The sequence below is a fragment of the Ixodes scapularis genome, unplaced genomic scaffold (assembly GCF_016920785.2).
Source record: "Ixodes scapularis isolate PalLabHiFi unplaced genomic scaffold, ASM1692078v2 PGA_scaffold5__190_contigs__length_132052651, whole genome shotgun sequence".
NCBI lineage: Eukaryota > Metazoa > Arthropoda > Arachnida > Ixodida > Ixodidae > Ixodes > Ixodes scapularis.
Window position 1 is genome coordinate 60913752 of NW_024609880.1, and position 20316 is coordinate 60934067.

The 20316-nt window shown below is 44.6% G+C and overlaps 1 non-coding gene across 1 annotated transcript; it reads left to right on the top strand.

Moving 5' to 3' along the window:
* The first annotated feature begins 3351 nt into the window (after positions 1 to 3351).
* Positions 3352 to 3424, top strand: Trnak-cuu. Its single transcript has one exon. It is a non-coding gene; the product is annotated as a tRNA-Lys (tRNA).
* The last annotated feature ends 16892 nt before the right edge of the window (positions 3425 to 20316 follow it).

Here is a 20316-nt window from a genome sequence, read left to right on the forward strand (position 1 = left end):
TGCATGTTCAACTCATTGTGACTTTAATGTGAACCAATATCAAAGCCTTCACGGTTTTTGGGCACGAAAAACCGGGGAGGATATCGCTATTACATGTGGAGTACTTGACTTGAGCATGAAATGTTTCTAGGTCATGATAATATTATGAGTGTTTATTTGTTGATACGTGTTCGCAATGGTGGTTCAAGAGAAGATAGTGTTGGTATCAACTCCCAATGCACGAAGTTAAGAAGTTAAGGAATCCCCATGCACCAAGAAATGTGCGAATACATATTTCACAGAAATAGACAAGTTATTATAAAATAGGTAGTCATTTTCTATTCAGTATTCTTAACTCGTGAATAAAGTCCTGTATGAGTTGTTCCTGCAAAAATCAATCTATCAAAGGTAAACTATATGAATGTGTTCAATAAACGTATGAGAACAAATATAAAACACGCATAAGGACTTGTGCGTGTTTTATATGCGGTTTGTATAACTAAAATAGGTATTGATATGTTCTATGAAGTAATCACGTAAAACTGTGTTTTCAATAGGGATGCTTCCAAAAACAAATCTATCCTTAAATAATGACTAAATTACAAATTACAATATACTAATTAAAAGTTGGCACTGATTTCGGACATTTCAACAGATTCCCAGTGCAACTACAAAATTTTACAAATTTAGAAATACGAAGGGGACATCATAACAAACTACAGCTTGGCATCATCTGTGTCGTGTGTGCCTAACCCTATCAATCTTGATTCTTCTGTTTACTATGCTGGAGGACACACTGTAAAGCCCGGTTGTGTCTAAGGGATGTTATAATGCATGATACCTGCCGTCTTTTACAGTGCTTGCCTTCAGTCCCACCGTTTCGCCCTCGTGACGCCTCCATACCTCATGTGGACTGTGCCGTGATGTAGGTTATATTAGTACTTAGATTATTTTCGAGTTTTCAACGATTGCAAGCAGCGCGAAAGTGAACATCTCGCTTGGGGCCTTTTGGGCCTCTTACGTTATACTACACACAGTGCCTCCATAATGATTGGCATCTTGTGTGCTACCGTATATGCGGTTATTAGCTACTCGGAGGTCCTTGATTCTGCAAGGAAGGTCATTTATAAAGGTATGACATTGAGAGCGAAGTAATACCTTCAAGGCCAGCTTCGTTGGTTGATATCCGCAGCTCCGATCTGACATTCCAAGACAGCCTCCGTGAAAGGTAAAGCTAGCGAAAATAATGAAAAGAGTACTTTACTAGGGTAGCAAATAGGGCCATACATCAACGCTTAATATAAGAATGATATTACGTTTGTGTCGTTTTCAGTCTGCCTGTACAAATAATAATAATAATAATAATAATAATGTTTATTTTACGTGCCCAACAACCACCACGCGGGTCTTCACAATGGTGCACACAAGATAAAAAGAAGAAACACAACACACGCACAGCGTCAAATGTACAAATTAACATGACTACAAATACGGGGCACACATCTCACAAAATGTAATACCGTTTCAACTTTCAACTAGACTTGCCAAGTTTCGGCGAAAAACTGGGAGATCTGTGAATATGTTCAAGCTAGAGGATTTGATTCGATTAAATGAATTTCACATTTACAGTGATGAGAGTTTAGAGAATAAAAGTGAAATAAAACAATAAAGGGAAATTAAGGTGGTAGACGAAAAACAGCTAACTTGGCCTCGTGTTCTCTGTGAGCGTTGCTTAAACTGACCTTCGTTTATATCTTGTGTTAGCGTTTTTGCAAGTTCATATCAGATTGGCAGCGAGAAGGGTCATGGCTTTTCGACTTTTAATGAGCCTGGTCACGCAGGGCTCTTGAGCAGTGGACAATCGAGTTGGAGTATTTCATTAACAATACGCAATAGCCGGCAAAATAACGCTCATAATAATCACTTCATTCAAAGCATGCTTCGAGGTCGTGTTGAGAGCTCTCGGAAGCCATGATGGTCTAGGACTCTGGGTGGAATCGCTTTGCTAAAAGTTTTAAACCTAAAAGTTATGAAGCAAGTCACGACTGCAGTTGCTGATTGGGTAACACTTTTTAGAGTAGCTTTAATGCTTTATTACCTCATTTTGTATGCGAAGTGTTAATTTGAGGTGTAGTATTGTTAATTTTTTTCCTCGACGTTTGTTTCACGTTATATTGTACACATTACAAATTTAGTTAGGTGCGTTGTATAGAAAAACATAATAACCTCCATAAATCACATACCCAGACTAGCCTTTTTAAAGTGTCGCTATTTAAAAAAAATATATGTAGTCAGAGATGTGATTTTTCCAAACATTTCAGGCAAAACCCTTTTGCATTACTGAACAAGGACTAAGGAAATCTTATTAGCTTTTAAATACCAGAGAGCGCCTGAACTGACATCCCCAAATATTCATAAGTAGTGAGAAGGCAAACCATACACGCTAGATTGCTCGCATACAAATACAATATTAGTGGTTAATAAGGCCTCGAGTTGTTTGTGGGCACAATAAATAAATGGCAAACTAGGGCAGCGGTACATGTTAGGATCATACCATTATATTTATAATTTTATCTCCTCATAAAAAAAATTACGTAAGTTTCAAAAGAATAATGGTTGACATAAAATTTTAAAAACAATTTAGAATATTGTATTTTAGTCCGTTCGTGGGAAAAACAATTACCTACTTTTGAAGTTGATCGGTACAACTTTATTCTACATATTACTTTACTTAACTATTAAAGCAGTTTAAACTGAGCTAGAGTAGCGGAATTTGTTTAATAAATTAAAAATCTACTTAAAGCGCTATTTAATTTTTACCGATGTAGGAGTTGTTTCGTAAATAGGTTTCAGTAGAATAACACTTCGGCCAGAACGTATTTGATTCCTTAATGTTCATGGTGATGGCAACTCAGTTGCACTAATTCTATTTGTTTTAAAAGAAAATTGCCCTATGTACTAGTTATGTATGTACGACCCCGCGCCGGTTAGTCTCTTTTCACTTTCTACTTCGGTAATTTCTTTTTTCGTGCACCAAATACCAGCACCAATTTATGCTTGTAATATATAAATGCCAAGATAAATTTCAAATATATTAAAAATGCATAGCCGGCCTTCAGAATAGTCACTCTGTACAATGTCTGTCTTAGAGTCATGTAGACGAGTATCTTTATTTTCACCGTTAAGGTATTCGCTTCAGGTTCCCCAGAACAGTGTTTTGGGTTTTGAAATCATCACGTCAAAAAATACCAGCCTTCCTATTTTCACGTTTGCTGGGAGAGCGTCTATCTGTCTGTTTTATTGCCCTCCCCAAGTGCATCCATCAATTTAGTAGTTATTTTCATATAGGGTCGTTTTCGACGGAAAGGAGCAGCCCTGCTAGTTCAGTCGGTAGAGCACGAGACTCTTAATCTCGGGGTCGTGGGATCGAGCCCCACGTTGTGCGTTTTTTTTTTTTTTTCTATATATATTTTTTTTTTCGTTCTCATTGAGCAAATAGCGGCAACTTGCGACTGGTTTAGATGTTCTTTGTTTAAAGCATAGTTTAAAAAAAAATTACTGCGTATTTTATCCCCGGAGACTTATTATGCTTGGACTGCAGTATAAATAAGCAATTGATTAAATTCCTTTAGAAAGCAGTCGCTTCGGGTAAAGTCCTTGCATAGATTTTACGATTCGGGTTTCTCACGAGTATCGACAGACAATGATGAGCAAACGCACGATACACGTGCCACGAGCAAGTGCTGCACCTACATTTTCTTCAAAGAGTTGATGATTTCAGTGCTGCGCCGCCGTTTGCCTCCAGTTGAGGGCCGTACTGGGAATACGAACTGTGGACTGGAGCGTTTTTGCTACTTGTAAGAAAAAAAGAAACAGAATAAGAGACCTTAGTTTCGAGGACTGAAAAATCTTGGATAACCCGAAAACTAGGGCCCCATTACAAACAATATGATCGTAACTGAATATCACATTGCTTGCAACTTGATGTCACGTGGCCTGACGTCACGGTGTTAAGTCGTGTTATGTCGTGACGTAACATAACATATTATGCCATAATGTAACGTAACCTCAAGCCACGTGGCAATGACGTCGTGTCGGTGTCACAAGATGTTACGTTATGTCATGTTGCGTTACATCATATCATGGTACGTAACACAGCATTACGTTAGTTTAGTTGATGTGAGCGTCACGTGTCGCTACCTGATGTTGCATAACGTCATGTAACGTCACGCTACGCGACTTCGCGTAACGTCACATAACGACTGTGCTAATATGCCCTGCCAGGTGGTATGTGTAGGCGCAAGGGAAGTGTGAATCTCTAGGATTATGAGCTCTCGTTATATAGCGTTCCCTGCGGTAATTATCTCCCATTTATCACGCCAAATGATGAGCAATGCTATAATGCTTTCACAAAAAAGCACATGGATATATATATATATATATATATATAACGACGTTTCGAGCGTAGACCGCTCTTCATCAAGTTCTAATTTTGCAATGGAATTGCAATGGAATTGAAAAAAGAAGCGTACAAGATCAAGAAAGAAGAAAGCAAATGTGTTAGTGCCCCGTCAGTCTTCCTTTCAGAGAAAGAGCTGAGATACCTCGACACGTGCCCCTGATATTTGCGTCCTGCTGCTTGGTTACCGGCAACAGTGTCGCCCCTTCATGCTGGAAGAATTTGCCGGTGTCCCGTGTGTGTGTGTGTGCGGCTACTGCAAGGGACTCATGTGTGACCAATAGATCTGCGGGATGGTCACCGGCAGCAGTTCGCCTCTTCATGCTCGCAAAGGGTTTGCCGGTGTCTCGTGTGTGTGCTGCTAGTGCTGCTACCTGCGCATTTGCCGATGCGATTCTGCAGATCTGCCTTTATTTTATTTTATTCTATTTTATTATTTTATTATTTTATTTTGTATTTTCACCTTAATTATTTTCGCTCTCTGTATCACTTCTTTTTTGTCAGTACTTTGTTCCCCTCTCCGGGTTTTGTTTTATTTTTCTTTCTTTTTTCACCTTATAATTAAAGCCAGTTGTAAGTAGCGCTCTTTCCTGTCCTAACGTTCTTCCTTCCTTGTATTTGCGCTAATTTTCTCATTATATTTTGCAATGGAAGCTCGGAATCCGCTTCTTTGACATGGTGGCCAAGAAAACGAAAACGAGGAAGGGCAAACAACATCTTCTCAGAACCGACTATGGCTGGACAAGTCCGCAGCCAAGGAAGGGGCAATGCATGCGTCTCCAAGCAACTTCGTGTTAGGGGCCGTTGGAGGTCTGCAGTGTCCAGAAGAAAACATAGGAAGAAAACAAAGCCAAATGGGCACAACAGCGCGCCCCGGGTGGCCAAGAAGAGTCAGCAGAAACACAGGAGCAGAGCGGACACCAACCGAGACGCGCGAAGGTTTATGTTACGCACCAAACACCCCTCCCCTCCTTCCCCTTACACACCTTCACACCTACATGGAAGTGTACGCCGCCCCCCCCCCCCCCCTTTTTTTTTTCCTTACCACCCGCAAACTTCCGATCTTGCACCCGAGAGCGAAGAAACTCCTCGAGGTTGTAATGATGTCCAGTACGGAAATATCTCTAAGCAGGTGATTCCATCTGTTAGTTTTCCCGTCAATGTGGGGGTTCCAAGGAGGTTAACTGTTCAAGATGCAAGCAGCTAAGCACACCGGCGCTCTCGTTAATGCCCGCTCGAAGCGTGTTAAACTTCTTAATTAGGTACGATTTTCTTTGCACCCTCTCGCGTGTTGTGCTGAATCCAGATTGAAGTATGGTTGCAAACATTTTGTTTATGTGGTGTTGATCGAGACGGTTATGTTTGGAGGACAGGAGTTTAAAAATTGTTTCAAGGTGGCAGTTGTGATTGTTAAATCTTAGACGGAAGGTGAGGTCGGTTTGTCCAACATACTGTATGTTGCATACACGGGAGTGCAACAGATAGACAAAATTAGCTACGTTACAGTTATAATTTCTGTTTATCAAAGGTGAAGTGCGAATATGTACTTTTTGCCTATCCGGATTCAGTGATGTGGCTGCACACTTTACACCGCGGTCCATGGCATGGCCGCGATCTGAGGAACGCCTTTTGCGTCGTTTTGGACTGTACTATAATGTCTTTAAGGCTTTTTCCTCGACGGTAAATGACGCGTGGCGCTTGTGTAAAGACAGATTAAAGGCGCGGGTTTTGTGAGAGAATATTAAAACTTTTGCGTAGAACGCTCTTGATCTTGTGAAGGTTACTTGCATAAGTTAGCACTAAATTATATTGATTACTCTCTGAGTTTCGGAACTTTTTTTTTTTTGATGGTTGTCGTGTTGTTTAGCGTGCTAGCCTTTTCTATTGCACTGTTGATAACGCCTGGCGGATATTTTTGCCTAATAAGTGCTGTCGTTAGATTGTCTGCATTTTACTTGAAGTCTTGTTCGTTTCTCCATATCTCTTTCTGTAGTGTGCGCCTGAGAATAAGCTAGGTTATTTTTTCAGTGGTGGGGGTGGCAGCTATCGTAGTTAAGATATTGTTGTTCATCCGTGGTATTTTTGTAGAGTTTAGTGGAAAGCTTGTTATTGTTAATTTTGTCGATAACGTCCAAGAAGCTAACTGCCCGCTGCGATATGTTCTGGGTGAACCGATTAGCAGAATGAGCCAAAATGTATTCCGAAATAAATGTGTTGAGTTCGCCCTTTGTACCTGTCCATATTATAGAAATGTCGTTCATAAGCCTTTTATAGAAATATGGCTTCATTGGACTATCCGCAAGAAGCCGACTCCACCATTCCACCTTGGAAACGTCGGCACAGTTTGTGGTCAACTTTGTGCCCATGGCTGTCCCGCTCAATTTATGGTACTGTTTATCTTCGAATTAAAAATGGTTGCATTCAAGCACTAGTCGTAATAAATTGGTTAAAGACAGACAATCGAGAATTTAAGAATTTTGGGTGTTCACATACGCTCCAGTTACAGGTGCGATGCCGTTGTCATGGAATATGCTGATGTACAGGGGAGTTACGTACAAAATCATCAAAAATTCATCTGTGGGTATGATTACCTGGGATATATCTTGAATGAAATGGTTCGTGTTCCTCAAAAATGACGGAAAAGTTGTGGTCATTTTTTTAATAAATCAATAATAAGTCAATAAAACTTGATATTCTTTCACTGACTGTTCCTATGCCAGACACAATTGGCCTTCCAGCGTTATTCTCCTTCTGTATTTTTGGTGGCGTGTAGAAGCGGCGAGGCCTGGGATGCCAAACTTAATAGAGTGGAAAATTTCTTTAGCTATACCACCATTGTCTTCCAAGTTGGACAGTATACAGACAACAACTGACTTGATTCGGGATGTTGTATCACTGGAAAGTTTTTTTGTAAATTATTGGTTCATTTATTTGTCGCAGTCTTTCATCAATGTTGTTCTGCGTCTTGAGAACAACTATGGCACCACCTTTGTCGGCTGGCTTAATAACCATGTCGGCTCTGGTGCTAAGAAGTTTGATCAAATTGTTTTTGGAGAGTGAAAGCTTGCATTTCGGAGTTCGTTTTTTTTTTTTTTCTGTAATGACGCTATAATCTTCCGCTGGAACACCACTATGTATATATCCATGTATTTGTTTCTTTGGTTACTTGGTGTCCAGTGTTGGTTTAGGATGTGAGGGAAGGGGACAGTCACTATCACTCGAGCGCAAGTGAAAATACTCTCGGAGACGCAGGCTACGAAAGTTGTCCACGTCCTGGTATAACTGCAATCTGTCATACCTTGTCGTTGCAGGGGAGAAGCTAATGCCCTTAGAAAGAATCGTTACCTCTTCTTGTGAGAGTGTTGTGTTTGACAAATTTACAATATCGCTGCAGATTTCATTTTGACGAGAGGATGTTTTCCGACTGGCGAAAGAGGTAGGAGACGTCTGTGTAGCAATGCGTGTGCCACGAGCACACGGGTTTATTGTCCTAAGGCGGGAATGCGAAGTCGTCTCAGGCAGCTTGGTTCATTTGAGGTTCTTTCTTTCTTTATTTATTTATTTATTTTATTATGAAGGGAGTGCATTTGACTTTTATAAACGTTCCGACAATTCCAACAGTGGGATGTTAATTTGCCCTAGAAATCCAAGGTCCGCAGCTGTATTGAACCCGCCGTGCGCTGCGTCCAACATACCATAGAGCACGCGGCATCTGGTAGGACCCGAATAATTATCATTCTCGTCAGCGTAGTCGTATGTGGGTCGCCACGGATTCAATCTCCTTGAAATCTCATTGATCACCTATTCACGTGTTTGATGAAAAGGTACTTTTTTTCCATTTCTACATGTACTTGTCCGCCTTTAGGGCTGCAATGAGCTTGTGATCAGTGAGTACATGAAGACACGATACCTAGGGCCGTTATACGCGCGTTCAAGGACTTCAGCTTACGGTAGTATTTCTTCAAAGCTACGAGGAAACGTCCAATGTGCTATCCTTCCACGCTATTGTACATTCTGGCATTCGTCATTCTTAGAACTGTGAAAAAATATTAAAGAAAAATTAACATATGCACTCTTTTATAGTGCCTGAGAAAATGAGAACGGCAGAAAGTGTTTTTCGAACGCCTGGCCTCCAGCAGGTGATCCATGCCTTCTGCGGTGCTTCGGCTGCGCGCGCGCTCGAGTTGCGCTACACGCCGAAGCATTATCGAAGGCGGGAAGCTGCGCTGGAGGCGGGGCTCTTCCCTGACGTTATCACCTTGTAAGCTAGTACCCTACAAGGAAAAAGGTAGTCTATGTGAATACCTTTGGTGTGGTAAAAAGTTGTCACAAATATAACGACCCCTCAAGTAAAAGTGACCACCCCATACATAGTCAAAAAAGCAAGTAGTCAAATATGACTTCCCCTTTAAGCAATATGGCGGCCGGCTAGCGAACAAGACGGCTTTTCGGCACAGTTAGAGAACAGAGCGCATATGCCTATTCTACGTCTTCCAAGCGCCATCAGACAGACTAAACAAACGTCGATATCCTACAAGGATGGCAGTGTGTGCGCCGGAATCGCCGCGATTGCCCCCGTCGGCATCTCACTAGATTGACTGTATTTTTACCGCCGTTGGAGGACACTAAAAAAATCGCTACGCGAGAAATGGGCATGCTGACTTTATTGATCACAACGTACACTCTCAAAAAAATGGAGGAAAAAAGTAGCAACGGCGCGTCTTCCTCCCTTCTACTAACGCGCCCCCAAGCGGACACGAGAAGTAGGGAGGAACGAGACGTTTTCCTCCTTCTTTAGGCAGACGGGAGAAAGCTTTCGCTCTCCCGACTCATTTTCTTTCGGTTTCGTTTTTCGAGCAGTTTGCTCACGTTGTTTAATAAATAGCTGTTGAGTTGATTGAGCTTCAGCGGCAGCGAAAGCCGCCTGTAGTTCCGTCTTCTAGTCTAAACCTGCAGAACATTTCGGTTGCATTGACGTTTTTATCACTAATTTTATCAAACGAGCAAACGAAGCCGCTAGAAACAGCGAAGTTCCGGAGCAGTGCCAGCAGCGCCACGTACACTGGGCAAGAAGGCCGTCTCCGGATTGCGGGATTCACGCGGAACTACGGTAGCGAAACCACGCGGAACTGTGTCGACGTTTTCGACGTTATGGAAATCGCAAGAACTGCGTCCAAGACAGGCAGGTTTTGCTGCCGGCTGCCTGGGTGCCTTCCGTGCTGAGATCGGTTCTGTTTTCCGATGCCGAGTGCAACTGGCGTTCGACGTGGTTCTGTATTTGTGCGTTTCAGCAACATAGCAGCAACATCGTGATGGCTGTGTTGTGGGTTGAGAACAGAAGACTGGAATTATCGCCGATGTGACCGTGCACGTGAGCGTATCAGTGGTGTAACAACAAGATGAGATGACGTAAACTGTCGGGCATTGATGCCGCTGGTCGAGCCGTGATCGGAGGGGGCGGGGTGTCGCAGGTTGCCATTCCGCTTTACATTAAAAAGTTTAAGACCACTTGAGGGATTAGGCACGTGCACTCGATCGACTTGCGGATAGTCATGTTGGAACGCTGGTCTAAATCGTAAGCTCCTATCGTACAGTGGCCAATGTGACTGTCAGTTGTCTCGTCCCCGACAGCGATTGCGCTCTGGGGAAAGAACAACAGTACGAAATCGTGAAGGAAAGTACGTATATTTACTGTGTGGAATTTTAGCATTAAAAAACAATAGGTAAAATCGAAAAAAAGCTACCCTTTATTTTGTTGTTTAAATATACTACGGTTCCTGGAGAAACTGCCTTCCAAGTGGCGCGCTGGGATGAGCGCTAGAAGGTTTCGAGCTCACCACGGCGTAGCTCCGTACACTTAACACCTGCCGCAAGTCGCGGCTTGAACTGCATGAAATTTGATCGAAATCAACAGGCTGGGAATATTTTTTTATTTGCTTATTCAGTCACCGAGAAATTCCGTACGTCCAAAACGACCAGTATAATAGACGGAAACGCAAAGCACGGGTGTAGTGTTCGGTAGTGTGGTGTGCCGCTCTATTGATGTTTGTATGTGCCATGTATGTGTATGTGCTGAATGTATGTTCACATTATGTTTGTACAATGCGTAATGTGTGCATAGGAGGGGATCCCCAAGCGCAATGGTGGCCTGAGGAAATGAAAATAGTTTTTGTAGAACATGAATCGGGCGGCACCTAGCAACACCTAGCCTAGCGACTTGCAATTACTCTGCTTGACCGTGCCATCTGGTGGCAAGCGATTTAACCTTCTCTTGCTACGCGATAAACAGCGGCTTCGAGTTCGTTCTTTCGAGAGCGGCTTTTAATTTCGCGGATTGAGTTTGCCATTCTCCGTTATGTGCGGTTGACGAAGGAATTGTGACTCGAGGAACACCAAAGGTAAGACGCAAAGTGCGCGAAGTAACTGGGTATCGGTTGTCTCCGTTTAAAAACTGTATTGCCAATATTTATATTCCAGAATTTGACTAACCTATTGTTATTTTTCTTGTTCTGTTTCATATGCATATCTTAGATTTACTTTATATTATGTAACCCACTCCCCTCTGTAATGCCCTCGAGCCCTGAGGGAAAAATAAATGAAATGAAATGAAATGAAACAGTCGACGAGAAGACTGAGTAACTGCTTTCGAAACGCAAGTTTCTGTACCTGTGGGTGGAATATAGCTGGCTTCGGAAATAAACACAGCTCGCGGAAAGCTCGTGTTACGCTTTTATTTGCTGCTCCTCTCGTCCCGTACAAGAGACGTAGCGTCCTCGTTAAGCCTTATTGAGCTCGATTTGCTCGATTCAGGGCCTTCATAATGAGATGCAGGCGACGGAGGAACTTTGCTCTCCTGCTTCAGGGACGAACGTTTCTCCCTTTCTAAAGGAACATAGGTTACAAGACCGTTCCTCCCCTAAGGGAGGACCATTCATACCCTTTTTTCTAAGAGTGTATACTTGTCGCATGCGGCGATGAATCGCTGGGTGTCTTCTCTTCGAAACCGACGAGAGGCGTTCAGCTCGCACCAACGATACCGCTATTTTTTTCTATCTTTGTTTTTTGTGCTTACCTCTACCAACGTGGTTAAACATTCGTGCGCGTGTGTGCCTGCACTTTGCAGCTCTTGAACGCAAAACGATTATTTAGGTGGCTGAGTGACACAATAATTAGGATTGTTATCGGCCTGAGAGGTAGGGACACCAGAGGCCGCAATATGGTGCGTGGACCGCATCTTGAACTGGTGTGTTTACTTCTATGCTGCCCATACATCAAAAGAGGTCCCGTAGTGGCAACAACTGGCGTCACAGAAGCCGAAATGTCATGCTGTGGCATGTCGCGATCCTAGCGGTTGGTCCTAGAATTGCTAACAAGAAGCTGCGGGTAGCACAACCGAACCCGAGTGTCGTGGTACATGGGCTGATCCAGCTTTGAACACCAGAGAGGCCTGAGCCAATCGGAGCTTTAAGTGAAGCCCCAGCAGAATGCCCTAAGGGGGACCAGACAAGCATAATATTCGTTAAAAAACATACCGCATAATATTGCGTAGTAGGAGCTAAATTTTGAGACGCAGTCGTTCCTTGAAACGAGCTTCAGTCACTTTCCATGGCCCCGGGTGCTGCTTGGGGCATTGTGAAATGACAGCCCCGGCACGTTTTGCCCACAGCTACCATGACAAATGCCAGAAACAGCACAAAGAATACAAGAAGTCAAAAGAGAGGCTTATTCACGTCGTTCACTTTTTCTGTCTTCTATGGGTAAGCAGCGCATCCTTGTGGTGATAGCTGGCAACCGGCAATGGAGCAGACATTATCAGTATACATGAGGTGTTGCTTTATGACACCTATCTAGGCATGTCAGTCATGATGAGCTTGACAAACACCATCTTCTTGTAGGCCGGTGCTGACCAAGCCATTTAAGACCACGTAAGAAAGTGCAAGACATGTACCCAGTACTGTTAAATTCCTCTGCTGCAGGTTCGGGTCACCTGGTTGGATACCATGCAACGCTGAACACGGTTTCTTATATATTATGCCGTACCACTGGAGAGTTACGCAATACTGATCGTGGTCGACTAAGACACAAAGTATATAGAAGCATCAGCCGAGACCACAGTGGAAGCCCAGTGCGACATCTTTGGTCGATTTGGACAGCTCAGGACACTCGTGTTGACAACAGACCTCAGTTTAATAGTATTGTTTTTAAACTGTTTTACAACGGTCATGTGCAGCACCCCAACACCACTTTGTATTACCCGCAAATGGGTCAGCCGAGCATGTGATATGCAGAGTCAAGGACGGCATTCGCGAGGTTCAGCCTCGAAGCCTAAGAACCAGGCTTGCAAAGTTTTGCGGCTGCATAACCTCAGCAAAAGATAGCAAGTACTTCTCTGAACTGTTATTCGGCTACCGCATCTGATCTCTGACGGATTTCTGTCTATATACATTTGGACACGTCCGTGCAGAGGGAGGCCATCATGCTTTTGTTGCGGGACAGATTGTATGGGCGCCCAGTTTCGACCTATGGTGGATTCCTAAAGTTGTCTGCTCACTTTATGGTATACAAATGACAACAGTGGGCACACCAAGAGTATAGCACAAACAGCATACGGATCAGCTCTATAGACGACTTCCCCACAGGTGGACCGGCCTGCCTGTAGTAATGTTTTGACGGAGAGGCAAGAATGTTGGTGGTTCGATGGTTCACCGATCAGGCTGCTCCGTCTTATCAGGAGACATAAGAAAGGGCCGGTAGAGCGGCCTGGTGACGGAGTGCCCTGACGGAAGAGGAACAGTTGCCGGGGTTCACGGTCAGCGCGGACTCTGCCGGTGACAAAGTAGGGAGGAATAACTTTTAGGTTTAGCTTTAATTAATTATAGAGCAGAACATCAGAACTGAAGAACAATGACGGCAAAAGTGGCGCAAGCTCGGGCTCGAGGTTGCGCTCGTAAAAGCACGAATAGTGTCTGTGACGACACAACAAGCTATAAAAAGCCACTTATTACATTTTTGATTATTTTCTTTAAATAAGACTAAGAAAAACATCATAGGGGTACATAACCGAAACTTGAAATATCCGCGGAACACTTCGAGATGGGTGCAATCTGATCCTTGATATCCGTAAATGATAATGACACGCTTGTATTTTCAGCGGAATGGCTATATTTTTCTTTCCAACCGACGGGTTCTGGCGAGCGTTCAATATTGTGCACCCATTAAAGTATAAAACATGCCTGCATATGTGTACAAACTATATAATTAAATCACGAAAAAGCTACATTTATGTAAAACAACCGTGTCCCACGAGCACTTCGAAGGTCTCCAGACCCACGACCTTTAAAACATTTGCGAACCAGCGAGTTAAGTATATAGAAATCATGCTTATTAATTAAGGTGTTTTCTTTTGTTAGGAGAGTTTCCAGAGTTCAGTCGGCATTTCTTTTTTTTTAATCTTTCTATGTTTGCGTCGGCGGGGCCAGAGCGGCCGCGATGCGGGAGCCGTCCCCTGCGGTCGTTAAGAAGCGTCTCGGGTTTCGGGAGTCTGCTCGGACCGGGACCGAAAGAGCCCGCGCTGGAAGATGCTTGTGGCTTATAACCGAATGTACGTGTATGCACAGGGTTTTGCCGCTTAGTGTAAAATTGTCCTTTTTGCCCGATGCAATAATTTAGCGGTTGGCGCCAGTCAGGCTGGGAAAATTGCAGAGAACAACTCTACAAGGAATTCAGGTTTGGCGGTTGGGGCGGCAGGATGACAGCTCGCCGACCATTGGAGAACAGTATACCACGTGTGAAGTGGCGGAATTTGAAGAGATTGGTCGGTTCCTGAGGAAAAAAGAAGGCTCCTACGGGCCTACAAAAGAGCGCGGTGAGGATTTTGAGGGATTCGAACTTTAGATTTGATGGAGAGAAATGGGGGACGGGGGTCGAGACTTTAGACGAGACGGGAAGGTCTCCCAAGTTGGGACTTGTAACCACAGTGTAAATAAATGCACATAGTTCTATTCAAGCAGTGAGTCGACCCGTCACTCAGCGACGTTCGTGCCACCACGCTCCAGACCATCGGAGCGGAACCTGCCTCCCACACCACCGGGAGGACCAACAACAACAACAACTTTAACTCAGCGCATGCGGAGTGGCACAAGCAGAGTCGGGGTCGCGAGCTAATTCGTCGACCGCCCAAAGGCCTTTGATATAAATGTCATTTCAAATGCCCGCAAAGCGGGGTGTAATAGTCTATTAACTCATAAACATGAAAACAGACTTCCAGCGCCTGAAACACTTACGCCGCCGCTTCACGGACCCCTTGCACGATTGCCTTATGCCATGTGAACCAACAGGAAGGTTCATCGGCGGAATCGCTTCCGGCGATAGCTTTCGGAATTTGTAACCCAATTATGAAAGTAAAAGTAGCAAACACGCTTATGAAAGGTATGGAAGCACGTCGGTATCGACCTAACCCACCGTCTTGTACACCGGGTAAACGAGGTCGCTCTCTTTGAAATGCTTAATTGCGGTACACAACGGCCAAACCAGGAAACCGGGGCAGAGAAGCGAGCCAAATGCGAGATCGCGAAGCGGTCCTTCTCCTGACGTCACGGCACACCTTACACAATCAGGGCGCGGCGACCGCATCGACGCTTGTGTTCGCTTTCGGGGCTCATATTGCATTCACCCCTAAGCTAAGACTGCGGTGTAAGCTACGTCCTCGTTGGACCAGTCATACATCTCTCTTTCGCCACGTGATCACGCTCCCACTCATACACATACACGGAGAACCGGGTCAGGTGATGAAAGGGAGGTGGCTGATTGGTCCGGCGGGCACGTAGTTTCTACTGCAGTCTCAGCTTAAGGGTGAGCGAAGTATGAGGCAGCATGTCTCAACGCAGCGAAATTTCCTAAAGTCCAAAACCAGGTACGGCAGAGCGACCGGCCAAAGGGAAATATCAGACGGTTTGAACGTCCAGGTCTTGCCGGGAACACGAGTAAACTGACCGATCACGAACATTGGAACACTGTGAAGAACCTCAGGGACCGTTTTACTGCCCTGAAAGAGCTGAAGGAACACAAGTGCTTGAACGCGACAAATAACCTCGCAAGCGTATTCGCTGCCCTTAAGAAACAAATGAGCGAGCACGAGCGCAAGAACACCGTGAGAAACTACAGGGGCTCTTTGTCTGTCCTGAAATGAGTTAGAGATGCGAGGCGTTTGAAGAAGCGAAATATGAAAAAATCAAAAATACGAAATGAAATGTCGAAACGTCCGAAGCAAAGAAATGCACTGGCTCAATTTGCCTAGTCAAAATCGGGTGCCACAAAGGCTGGAAAAACTACGAGAAGCGCCGAATCGCAAACTCTGTGACCGGGACGCGGAGTTATGCTTCAAACGCGAAACTGTCAAAAGAACAGGATGATCCGACAGCCTCGGCCATTGCGCCAAAACATAGTAGTGGTAGACGCACCAAAATGTAGTGATTCTCTAATGGAGAGGTGACGATGTTAGTGGTTCGACGATCAAGCTGCTACTTGGCAGCAGGAGACATTCAGGAAGGGCCGGTACAGCGGCCGGGCTATGGGGTGTCCTGACGGGAGATGAAGCAGAGGCGATTGACTATTAAGTTTAGGGTTAGGATTAATGAATCATAGAGCAGAACATCAAAACTGAAGAATACGAACGGTGAAAGAGGCTCGAGTTCGTGCTCCAGCTGGCGCTTATAAAAGCACAAATAGCGGCCGTGACGACGCAACAATCCAGTAAAAGCAAATTACTGCACTGCAACTGAACTAGAACCCGCTACTAAATTGGAAAGTTCACACGCTACGTACAGCCGGGAGATCACAACAACAATGAGTGCAGCTCAGAAATTCAACCCAAGTCCGAAATAGAGGAAACAGTACAGGCGACACAGTACAATACCTCTGAGCATATTTTCCCTGTCCATCCTCGCTCTTAGAGTTCAATGGTTCAATACGATCAGATATACGACTAGTGATTTTTATTAAACAAGCTTCACAATAAAATACGGCAGAAATATTACCCTTACCTTAGAATAATATTCTAAGGTAAGGATAACCTTACCTTAGAATAATATCCTTAGAATATTATCTAAGGATATTATCCTTAGATAATATTCTAAGGGTAATAATATCCTAAGGTATTAGGATATTATCCTAATACCTTAGGTATCCTTTACCTCATTTCGGCAAACACTCACGCCAAACCAAGCGCACAGTCGCTTGTTGTTATGACGCTCAGTTGTCTCCAATGGCTGTTGAGAACCAGTGTTGCTGCTCAAGCTGACAGCATTTTTATTCTACCAATTCACGCAAATTCCACAACATATCTGATCTCGGTAGATCTTGAAGGATTACGAAAGCTAAAAAAGAACACTTTTAATAATTTTTCGTGGTTATTTAAGTGTCTGATATGATTTATGACTGTTTGCACATAAATATCAAATTAGAAAGTGCTTACCCCCTGCCCCACCATTGTCACTTGCAGAAAAGTGGTCATTCCACGGCGGTTTGGAGCCGTCACTTTCCCCAAAAGCTACTCATTCGCCCTTTGGGATAGCAAAGCCTCCAAAACGCCATTTTCATCACCAAGGATAGTCATTTTTTTTTAGAGTGTATAGACTCATTTTGGTGACTTCCGGTTTGCCTTAAACGAGGCAGCTCGTTGCCAAAAACGCTTTCCGGTTTCTAAATGAACGCGTTGTTCTATACGAAATTTCACTCTTTCAAATTGTTTTTTGGTAGTGTAATGCAAAGACGAATTCAGCCCGATACGTCCGGTATTGTGATTACCGATGCCCTACGCCAGTGGTTCTCAACCATTGCTGTTGCGCGGACCCCTTCTGGATCGGGGGAGATGATGGAGGACCCCGTTTATGGTAAGGGGAAGGAGAATGTATAGGTTAATTGCGATAATGATTTAATAAATTAATATAACTAAGGGTAGTGTGAAGTAGACAACGCTCATAGATAAACACGCAAGAAAATTCATTCGAAAATTGGGACGTTTCTTCTCAATCTGAAAAAAAATATATAAATTTTATTACCGGGAGGCAGGGCTTCGCGAACCCCTAGGGTGCCTTCGCGGACCTCAAAGGATCCGCGGACCCCCATTTGAGAACCACTGCCCTACGCGATAGCCACAAGCTGTGAATCAACTTTCAAGGGTGATTGTGTTTTGTTTTTCTACGGCGATAAACATCGCTGTCGTCACAGGCGCACGTGGACGGTGATGGGATCACGTACTTTTGAGGACACGCAGTCGTTTCGGTGAAACGTCGCTGGAAATCGGGTATTAAAACTGTGTCGATGAGTCTTTCATTGGCGAAACGGGACGCCGAGTCAGCCACGTCAAGAGGTTTCTATTTGCATATTAAATTAGTTAATTGAGATTATGTTATCAACAAAGAACAGCCATGTAGTCTCTGTTATATTTCATTGTGTATTTCAATTTGGGAGTATGCGCGTTTTATAATGATATGCTGCTGCCGAATATGAGAAAAAAATGAACTGTTTAAAATTAACTTCTCATGTAAAGCACAGTGACAGGAAATGACATGGCCGAACTGTTCCACAAGAATTCGTCTATTGTAGTACGTCCTGCTATACTTTTGTCCTACAAATGCCTCTTTATGAGCACGTAGTACGTCGTGTTTCTTGGCTGGAACACCTAGATTGAAGCAGCAGCGTTTGAGAACGTTTGATTACATTACGTCGAGATCTACTACGAGTTACGGTATTCGAAACTTTGTATGCCTCCCGTCAAGCCTAATATTAGATTGATTACAGTGCCGCCGTGCATCATACGAAGCACAGATAAAGGCACTTCTACATAATTTATTAGTGTCCGACTACTTTGTGAGAATTTACGTTGAGTTACGACCTGATGCCGCCGGCACGTCCAGGCTTAGTAGGAAGTCTGGTAGTCAATTGCACGCAAAACGCACGTGTTCCGGCAACTTGCGGTCGTAAGTCATCGTAACGTAGTCAATGAGGACTGCGTTAATCAGTCTTTACTCGCGATCTATCACGACGCCGAGAAGGTAAACCTCCGCACGCCGTAGTTAAACGCCACGCCGTCTCGGTTCAGGTCGATCATTCAGAGGCAAACTGCACTAATACGATCTGGTAATCGCGCGAGACCCATAAGAAAACACGCACAATACCCAGCAACCGAAATGAATAAGGCAACCGGAAGCCGCCATCTTTTTTTTTGTTTTGCTCCACCTTGAAAGTGGGTTTATGGTGCAGGACTTTTGTACCTACATTATACAACAAAAAGACAAAGAAAATAAAGACATATCAAGTCTTCTGAAAGCAATCCTTCGCCACTTCCGTCCACCCTCGCCTAAGGAATAGATATAATATGGCCAATCAACTTTTTGTGGCACCATCTAGTGACCACTATGAACATTCTCCGCTCGAAGCACCGCATAGGTGTTCGACGTCGTCGCCGGCGGGCACTCTCCGGGGATGTGACAGATGAGCTGATATCTTTCTACCATAATGAGACAACTCCTTCCTTGGGGTTTGATGTCTTCATCTCACCCAACAGAGAGTGCTAGACTTACGTCATAAAATTCGTGCAAGCATTCTCCCACACTCACTTCCGCTCACACGCACGTGCAAACACACACATACAAACACACGTCTCATCCTCTCTGCTGGAACAAAACGAACGCAAGGCTTTCAGCGGTCAGACCGACGCACAGTCACAACCTCCGCCCTCCACAGGAGACAACGATGAACGGTAGCAGCACCGCGTAGTTCCCGCGTTGCTGGGCAATTAGAGCAGTTCCCACGAGATGCACTCTGCCACCGGGGGTTCCTCTCCGATGGCCGGGTGGAGGACCGGTGTGACCCCGTCTCAACTCATCAACGCGCGTTTGTCGCTTTCGCGTCGACCCTCTTCTCCGGGTAGGGTTCAATTGTTTCTACGGCTCCATTGTTTACGTTCTGCCACGAAACGAGAGGGATAAAGGTTTTCCCGACCTAACCGAATATGCGCACGCAACTCGGACGAAGTGGAGAAAGGAGCAAGCGAGAAAGTCGAATGGCCCGAGCGCGGCGAAGAACGGCTGTCCTTTCCCCCAGGTCCACGCAACCGTCGCCGCCGCCGCTGTCGTGGCGACTATACGCCGGCTTTGACGACTGAGCAAAACAGCGCGCGTTCGCGTGCAATTGCTGGCCTACAAAATGCCGCGTGGGGCCTTCCACCTTGCATTGTACGGAAGCTGGTCTGAAAGACCGGACTGTGTGGCTACTTTGCTCCGATTGGAAGCAGGGCCGTCTGTCGTCGGCTCCAAACGTGTAATTGAGAGCGTGGCGAGGGGTTAGAATGAGGCTCCACGTTCGTCGTTTCGGCGAGCATCGATAAAACCGCTGGGGTTGAACCTGTCACAGTGAGAACCGAGCCATTCGGCATCCTGCGGTGGTCACTTGGAGTGACGCGTTTTAAAGCTTATCCTAGTTTTGTCAGTGACAACTTATTAAACGCAGGATGTGGCTATTCCGGAGCCTCTAGTCATCGCTCAGTAGCCAATCTGATTGCAGTATTAGCTTGTGAGGACACAGACGAACCAATCAAAAAGCAGAGAGCGTAGATTTTTAATAGCCCGCGCCATCCGCATCAGCTGGCGGTGACTACCGTATTAGTTCGAGTAGCAGCCACACTCCTTATGAACAAGGCCCTTGAGTCTACTTGCCTGCAGAACACAGATACTGCCAATCATAGCGTTCTGCACAAAGAAAAAACGCAGCGAATAGCGTGGACACGATTCTCCGTAAATATGAGATCTGAGCCGATATAGCATTTCGCGTGGAGACGTTATCTCTGTCCCGTAAATCGCTCTAATTTTTCTGTCGAT